The 8302-nt window shown below is 36.8% G+C and overlaps 1 protein-coding gene across 1 annotated transcript in view; it reads left to right on the top strand.

Moving 5' to 3' along the window:
• LOC106875592 (ceramide glucosyltransferase 2) overlaps positions 1–8302 on the top strand; it is a 315466-nt gene that overhangs the window by 86782 nt on the left and 220382 nt on the right. Inside the window, exon 2 of the mRNA XM_052966726.1 lies at positions 2490–2556. The gene's annotated coding sequence lies outside the window, so the exon portion shown is untranslated. The remainder of the gene's footprint in view (positions 1–2489; positions 2557–8302) is intronic.

The raw sequence follows: 8302 nt of genomic DNA on the forward strand, positions 1-8302 counted from the left end.
TAGGTGAGAAAATTGGTATGTGAAAGCACGTGGTTGGATGTATAAAAGATAAACAAGAGTGAAAAAACTACAGAAGGCTTGTGTTACATGGTTAGTTTTTTCACTCTTGTTTATCTTTTATATATATATATATATACAGTAATCCCTCGCCATATCATGGTTCACCTATCATGGTCTATTATTTAAGCTTTTGTCAATTCCTTCGTGGTGTTGTTTTGCATTTATAATGAAATGACTATATACAAATTATAAAAATTAAAAAAATATACAGTACAGTACTGTTTCTACTTCGCGGATTTTCACCTATTGCTGAAGGGTTTGGAATGTCAAGGGATTACTCTGTGTGTGTGTGTGTATATATATATATATATTTACACTATCAGGACTTTAGCCTACATGGATTTATGCAGGATTGCACCTAAGGATTTATGGACTTATTTCTGCAAGATTGGAAAGTTGAACTGTGAACTTTTATGCTTCTTTTTTCTTCTCTTTCTTCATCTCCTTATTTCTTTACTCCTGTCCTCTGTCATCATTTCATTAATTCATACTCTTCTCATTATCTCTATTTGTCTCCGATGACGGAATATCCCATACTCTGGGATATCCCAGAAACAGCTGTAAGACTTTGAATCTTTTTTCCAATAATAATAATGTATGATTGGAGATGTTTGCCTTGCCTTAATGTTTGTTTTCTTCTTTAACAATTATATATATGTATATGTGTGTGTGTGTGTGTGTGTGTATATATATATATATATATCATCATCATCATCATTTAACGTCTGCTTTCCATGCTAGCAGGGGTTGGACGATTTGACTGAGGACTGGTGAACCAGATGGCTGCACCAGGTTCCAATCTGATCTGACAGTTTCGACAGCTGGATGCCCTTCCTAATGCCAACCACTCTGAGAGTGTAGTGGAGAGAGATAGAAATAGCAGGTTTCTTTCAGTTGCCATCTGCTAAACCTACTCACAAAGCTTTGGTTGACCCAGGGCTTTCGTATTGTTGAAGCTGCCACACAGTTGGACTGAACCCAGAACTATGTAGTTGAGAAGGAAACTTCCTACCACAAAGCCATACCTGCACCTCTATATGTATGTATGTACGTACATACATATGTATGTGTGTGTATGTGTGTATGTATATTCATATATGAATATATAAACACTAATAATATAATGAAGTATAGGATTATAGATAAAAATGTTTTTTTAAAAACAGAATTGAAAATATAGTGAAGAGAAAATATAATAATAGGCATCAAAAAATGTTTTGGGTTACATACTAAAAGAAAATATTCCTATGGCTGTTTCTGGGGTTCATTCGTCCGAGTAAAAAATGAATCTTGAGATTCATTTTCAGAGAATACATTATTAAAGACAGTAAGAAACTAAATAGTTAGATAACATAATTAACCCATTAGCCTTCTAATTACTCTTTCTAATTTATTGCTTATATTTTCACATTGTTTTGAATTAATCATGCATTATTTTGTAGCTTTGAGATTTTGTTGATGTGATTGTCTGTCTACGTTTTGAATGACATTGTAGGGTAGGTGTTAAACACTGGATCTGGTTGGTTTGAACATAAAACTGCTAGAATATTTAAGCCAGATATGGATGGTTTAAATACTAAAGGATTAAATGAAATATTAGATAGCGTAAGGCAGTTGGATCAAACTCATTTGGCTTTGCAGGCCATATTGAAATATAAGCTAAGTCTTTTGGGCTAGATAGGAAGGGTTATTCCTAAAAACTTTATTTGTAACATAAGTGAAAAGAAATGGATAAAGGGATTAATAAGCAATATAAAAACTTTATTAGCAGGCATAGAAGTGGGTGTATGTGGTAAGTAGCTTGCTTCCCAACCACATGGTTCCGGGTTTAGTCCCACTGTGTGGCACCTTAGACAAGTGCCTTCTACTATATCCTCAGGCCAGCTAAAACCTTGTGAGAGAAACTGAAAGAAATGCATCATATATATATGTGTGTGTATATATATATATATATATATATATATATATATATATATATATATATATATATATATATATGTGTGTTTGTTTCTGTATTCGTCACCCCACCATCGCTTGACATCTGATGCTGGTATGTTTATGTCCCTGTAACTTAGTGCTTCGGCAAAAGAGACTAATAGAATAATAGACTTACAAAGAATAAGTCCTGGGGTTGATTTGTTCGACTAAAGGCGGTGCTCCAGCATGGCCACAGTCGAATGACTGAAACAAATAAAAGAATAAACAAAATACAGAAGGGAAAGAATATGAGATGTTAGTAAAGTTTTTGTACAGACAAAACCTCAGTCACATGGTATATACATACCATGTGAGTATACCATATCTATAATTCTAAGAAAGAGTCCTTAGAGCGAGCGGGGAGACAGACCTTGTTGAAATGAATGCATACAATTCTTTAAAAGACCAATCCTTCATCTTTTTCTGTTTTTTTTACTTGTTTCATTCATTAGACTGTGGCCATGCTGGAGCACTGCATGTCAGCGGACAACCATCGGATATATTTTACATCATATAAGGGTAAGATACCCAATCTTTCTGCTGTTTTCATGACTATATTGTATTCAAAATATTATTTTCTTGTCTGTATAATATGATACACATTCAACGCTTCCGGGGGGGGGGGGGAAGAAAATCAGAGCACCAGCTGTCTTGGTTGCCAGAGCACAGCTGTCTGGCTTTCATGCTGGTAGCACATAAATAGCACCATTACCAAAGTCGCCTTCCTGGCACTTGTGCCAGTGGCAGTATTCTTTCACCACAACTTTCTCTCACTCTTTCTTCCTATTTCTGTTGTACCTGTATTTCAGAGGGCGAGCCTTGTCACCCTCTGTGTCATGCTGAATCTCCTTCAGAAATTTGAAGGGTACATGTGTCTGAGGTGTGCTCAGCCACTTGCATGTTAATTTCACAAGCAGGCTGTTCCATTGATTTGATCAACTGGAACCCTCGTCGTTGTAACTGACGCAGTGCCATAGTATATATATATATATATATATATAAAACTTAGATAGGTTTTGGCCAAAGATATATATATATATATATATATATATATATATATATATATATATATATATATATATATATAGATACATATATATATATAGAGAGACAAATAAATGAATATTTGCAAATACCATGTCTTGTTACTGATTGGTTGGTTAACAAACCCTTGCTTATTCAGACTTAGTCATCTGAAGACTCATTATGATATTTTTTAAAAACTGCAGTTTTATTTTTTTGCTAAACTTTATACATTATTGCTAAGCTTTTTGTTATTTGCAAGAATGGTCTGGCAAATTGCATCTCTTCCTTTTTTTGTGCATTAATTTTTACTTTTTGTGTTTTGTTTATTTTTTTTCCATTGTTTATATATATATATATATATATTTTTTTTTTTTATCAGATATGTAATAGAGCCTTAATGTTTAGATGAGGCTTCTGTGAGAAAATGTGTTTAATAGGTGTTTATGTGTGAACTCTGTGTGTGTGTGTGTGTGTGTGTGTGTATGTGTGTGTGTCGGAGGGTAGGTTGTTTATGCATGTGAATTGAAGTGAGGATGTATGCATGTATTTCTGCATTGGGATGTTTATATGCATGTATGTATTGGTAATCAATAGCATCATCACCATCAACATCTTCATCATCCTGATCACCACCACCACAACCATCACCATCATTCTCACTGTCATTAGCATTATTGCTCATCATCATCAGCTTTACTCTTCTCACCACCACCACCACCACCACCACCACCACCCCCATCATTATTCCCATCCTTTCCACTTCTACAGAGGACATTAGTTGCTCTGGGAATTCGAATTATGTCCCCAACTACTGATAAAGTTTGGTTCCTTTGTTCCCTCCCCACTACTCCCTCACCGCCACTCCCTTTAGTGATGCCCACCCGGATTCTGTTACAAATGTTGCATGTGTATGGAGCGTCAGGGGTATTTTTTGACCTTTCTTTCTCTCTCTAGAGTTTTTACACATGCCCACTAAATGTAGGGAGGTGCACAGAAGAAGTGTGAATTTTTACAGGTTGAGAAAGATTTACCATCATTTGCTGCTGGGTGAAAATAACGGTCAGCTTGACCTTCTGAATGCAGTACTATTTCAGTATCATGGCTGTGTGGTTAAGAACCTCACTTTGCAATCTCATAGTTTCAAGTTCAGTTCTGCTGCATGGCATTTTGGGCAAGTGTATTTGGTAAATGCTTTGTGGGTGAATTTGGTGCATGGACACTATGCAGAAGATTGTCTCATGTTCACACATGAGTGTATGTGTGTGTGTGTGTGTGTGTGTGTGTGTGTGTGTGTGTGTGTGTGTGTGTGACCAGTAGTGACCCATGCATACCAGCTTACCCTCTCCACACCATCAATGTTATCCAAGGGAAAGACAAAGCCTGATACAACTTGTACTAGTGGCATTGCAATTCATTTCTGCAGCTGAGTGAACTGGAGCGACATGAAATAAAGTGTTTTGCTCAAGAACACAACATGCACCCCAGTCCCGGAATTGAACTCACTACCTCATGATTGTGAGACCGGCACTCTAACCACTGAGACATGTGCCTTCATGAGTAATAAACACACCATTATGAACATAGCTTTTGCACCAAAAACCAATATGAGTATGAGAGTTTCTCTTGGAATCTAACACAGTATAGTTTGTTCTAACAGAGCATCCACATTTAACTTTGGTATTCCTTTAGAACCCACTTCTTATAATACAGAATAAGCACCATTTATATCTTCGCTTGGAACTTTTTTGTTTGGCTGTCACTGTTCAATCTCTTCAATTTCTGTTCAAGTTGATTTCCTATTCAGTGTAATGGTGTAGTTTTATATGCTAATCAATGCCATGAAATTCATTTTTGCCATAAATAAATAGATACAGAGTTATTAGCTTTTAAAATTTGCAAATATTGGTTAATTTTAGCCAATCGTAAGCCAAAGACACATTCATCCCTGTTTCGATAGTAACAAGCCAAACATGAGAACCCTTTTGTCTGTGAAAGAGCAGGTATTGACAAATATATTCTATGTGAAAGCATGTGTGTCGATGCTGTGTTCTGCTGCTTTTGCCCATCTGCTGCTTGTGCTCTGGTCAAGGGAAGTGTTAAAAATAACAACCAACTAAGCCTTAAATCATGCACCCTCAGTTTTTTGGGGGAGCAGGGTTGCATAATTGTATGAATTCCCGAGTGTAGAATACAAATTTGTAAAAAATTTTCTGAAAATTCCAAAAAATAAAAAAATATTATGAGTTAAATGTTGTGCATAAAGCAGAAATTGATTTATTTACTGTTTCATATTAAAACATGTACAAAAGGACAGCTTCCAAATCCTGTTTTCTGACTAGGTGAAAATTTCCTGGAAAAAGTAAAATATTTCCTGAGATTCAGCTTGGAAAACTACATTAATACACCCACTACACTTCGAGTGGTTGGCATTAGGAAAGGCATCCAGCTGCAGAAACCTTACCAGATTAGATTGGAACGTGGTGCAGCCTCCTGGCTTGCCAGTCCTCAGTCAAACCATCCAATTCATACCAGTATGGAAAGCAGACGTTAAACGATGATGACACCATTTTTTAAAATTTTCAATAAACTTTAAAATTTCCACAGCTGCAGCCAAACAGAAAAGATCATTTTGTTTAACTCAGTAGTTCTCAACTGGGGTCCATATAGACCCTGAGGGTCTATAGAAGATTTTTGGAGGTCTGCACAACAAAATAGTGAATTGTAGATGCACAATTTTAAGGACTCCTAAAAAAAATTTGCATTAGATGTATGTATTTGTATGCATTGCAAGTAACCATGAGGTCTCTTTCTCTAACATTTTACATAGTTCAACCTACACAAGTTAACGTGTGAAAAGCAAAATAGGAATTTTGAAAGAAGTTTCTATAAAACTAGTTTTTAGACAGTGAATGGATATGGTGGGGTCCACCAGAATGAACAGGTAATTAAAGGGGTCCATAGATAAAAAATGGTTTGACTTAACTCCTTAACCTTTAGTATTTAGACCGGTCATATCCGGCCCAAATTTTTTGTCCATTTTATGCTCAAACCAGCCAGATTCAGCCTCTTACACCTACCCTAAAATGTCATTCTAAAAATACACAATCAGATCATCAAAATCTTGATGCTATGAGACAATGCATGGTTACTTAAAAACAATGTGAACAAATAAAACATTAAATTTAACAGAATAATCAAAAGGTTGACTTGTTCCTTTCCATTCTTTCAAGGAGCAACTTTTGCCATCTTTCTTGGTACCTTTATTTTTTATTGGAATTCCATCCACTTTAATTCTCTCCCCAACTCCCTTTGCTTTTATACTTGTGTGTTTTATATTTATATCTGTGGCTAGTCTTAGATATTTCTGCCATGTTTTTGCCACCATCCACTCACCTCACTTCCCCACATAGTTCCATTTCTGTCATCATCATCATCATCATCATTACCATTATCATGGGTAGCAGCTTCTTCTTCATCATCACATTTAACATCATCATGATGTTATAGTTGTCATGATCATCCTTTATCTCTTTCAACAAAGCCTCTCCTCCTCTCCTCCCCTTCTCTACCTCTTACCCCTTTCCTCCAAGTATTTATTTATTATATTTCCTAGGCAGCTTCCTTCCTGGTTGGGGGTCATTTATTTTATCCAAGGGGCTATTATTCTACCCTACACTCCTTCCTCTAACACATGCTACACCTACTATAAGGCCCTTCATCTTCCCCATAGCCCCTTAAACTAAAGGGTAATCATCTTCATGGGATGATATGGAAGAGGGAGTTGTATGCTATCTCCTTAAAAGATAACTCAAAGGGTCAAAAGTTAGGTCAAAGTCCCCCCCTCAAATCAGTCAGTATTAAATTAGGGTCTTGTAAATGTAAGTATGGAGATAAGGCTTTTTTGGGGAGGACCCCTGCTGTTTGATGTTTATTGCTTTGAAAGCTAGAAGAAAAAGGACCCTATCATGTCTTCAACCAGGTCTTCTTTCATTTTAGGGACCCCTTTTATGCTTTCTTCAGTTAATCAATCTTCTGATCAGAGTGATTTTGTGTGTGTGTGTGTGTGTGTGTGTGTGTGTGTGTGTGTGTGTGTGTGTGTGTGTGTGTGTGTGTGTGTATATGTGTGTGTGAGAGAGAGGGAGAGAGAAAGAGTGTGTGTGTCTGTGTGTTGCTGTTTAGTCCACCTTGGTCAGCTCTTGTAAAGTAGACCTACTGACAAAAGTGATCCACAGTGTATATGGGAATACATTCTCCTGTGTGCATTCTTTCATTAAAAAGATTAAGGAGCAATTTGAGGAAGATTTGATTGCTGCATCTTGCAGGTTGGACATCTACATAAAAATTCCATTCATCACTCTGGATTAGGTGAAATGCATCATAATCTTTGTTTTGGGGTGGAAACAGATGGAAGCATGTCTAGGAATGTAAAATGTATGTGTGACTGAGAAATTGGAGTGTTTGTGTGTGTATATGCATGTGTGTATGCATGTGTATGTGCATGCATGTGTCCATGCATGTGTGTGTATGTGTACATGTGTATGTGTGTGTATGTATTTGCATGCATGTATGTGAGCAAGTGTGTATGTGTATGTGTGTGTGAGATCAGTAGTTTATATTTGCTTATTATTTTTCTTATTGGTTGAGCATCTATCTTTTATCTTTTACTTGTTTAAATCATTACACAGCAGCCTTGCTGGGGCACTACCTTGAAGAATTTTTTAGTTGAATGAATCAATCCCAGCACTTTTTTTTTTAAAACCTGCTACTATTAATATCTTTTGCTGATCCACTAAGTTACAGGGACATAAACACACCAACACTGGTTGTCATGTGGCAGGGTGGGGACAAACACAAACAGGAAGGCACACATGCATGCACATGATGGGCTTCTAGTTTTTGTCTGCCAAATGCACTCAGACCTTAGTTGGTTCCAAGGCTATAGTAATAACCACTTGCCTAAAGTGCTACACAATGGGACTGAACCACAGTTGTGTGGGTGGGAAGCAAGCTTCTTACCACACGGCCATGTCAGCACATAAAGTTGAACTCACCAGGATTTGAAGGTAGAAAAATTAAGAACTGGAATGCAAACTGCAAAACCTTTTTAACTGATACTCCAAAGCAGGGGTCACCAAACTTTTTTTGACCATCGACCCCTTTTAGCCATTTCTCCTTCCACAACAACTCCCTTTAACCACTTTTCCTGCATCGACTCCCCTTTAGCCACTTCTTCTGCATC

The sequence above is a fragment of the Octopus bimaculoides genome, chromosome 3 (assembly GCF_001194135.2).
Source record: "Octopus bimaculoides isolate UCB-OBI-ISO-001 chromosome 3, ASM119413v2, whole genome shotgun sequence".
NCBI lineage: Eukaryota > Metazoa > Mollusca > Cephalopoda > Octopoda > Octopodidae > Octopus > Octopus bimaculoides.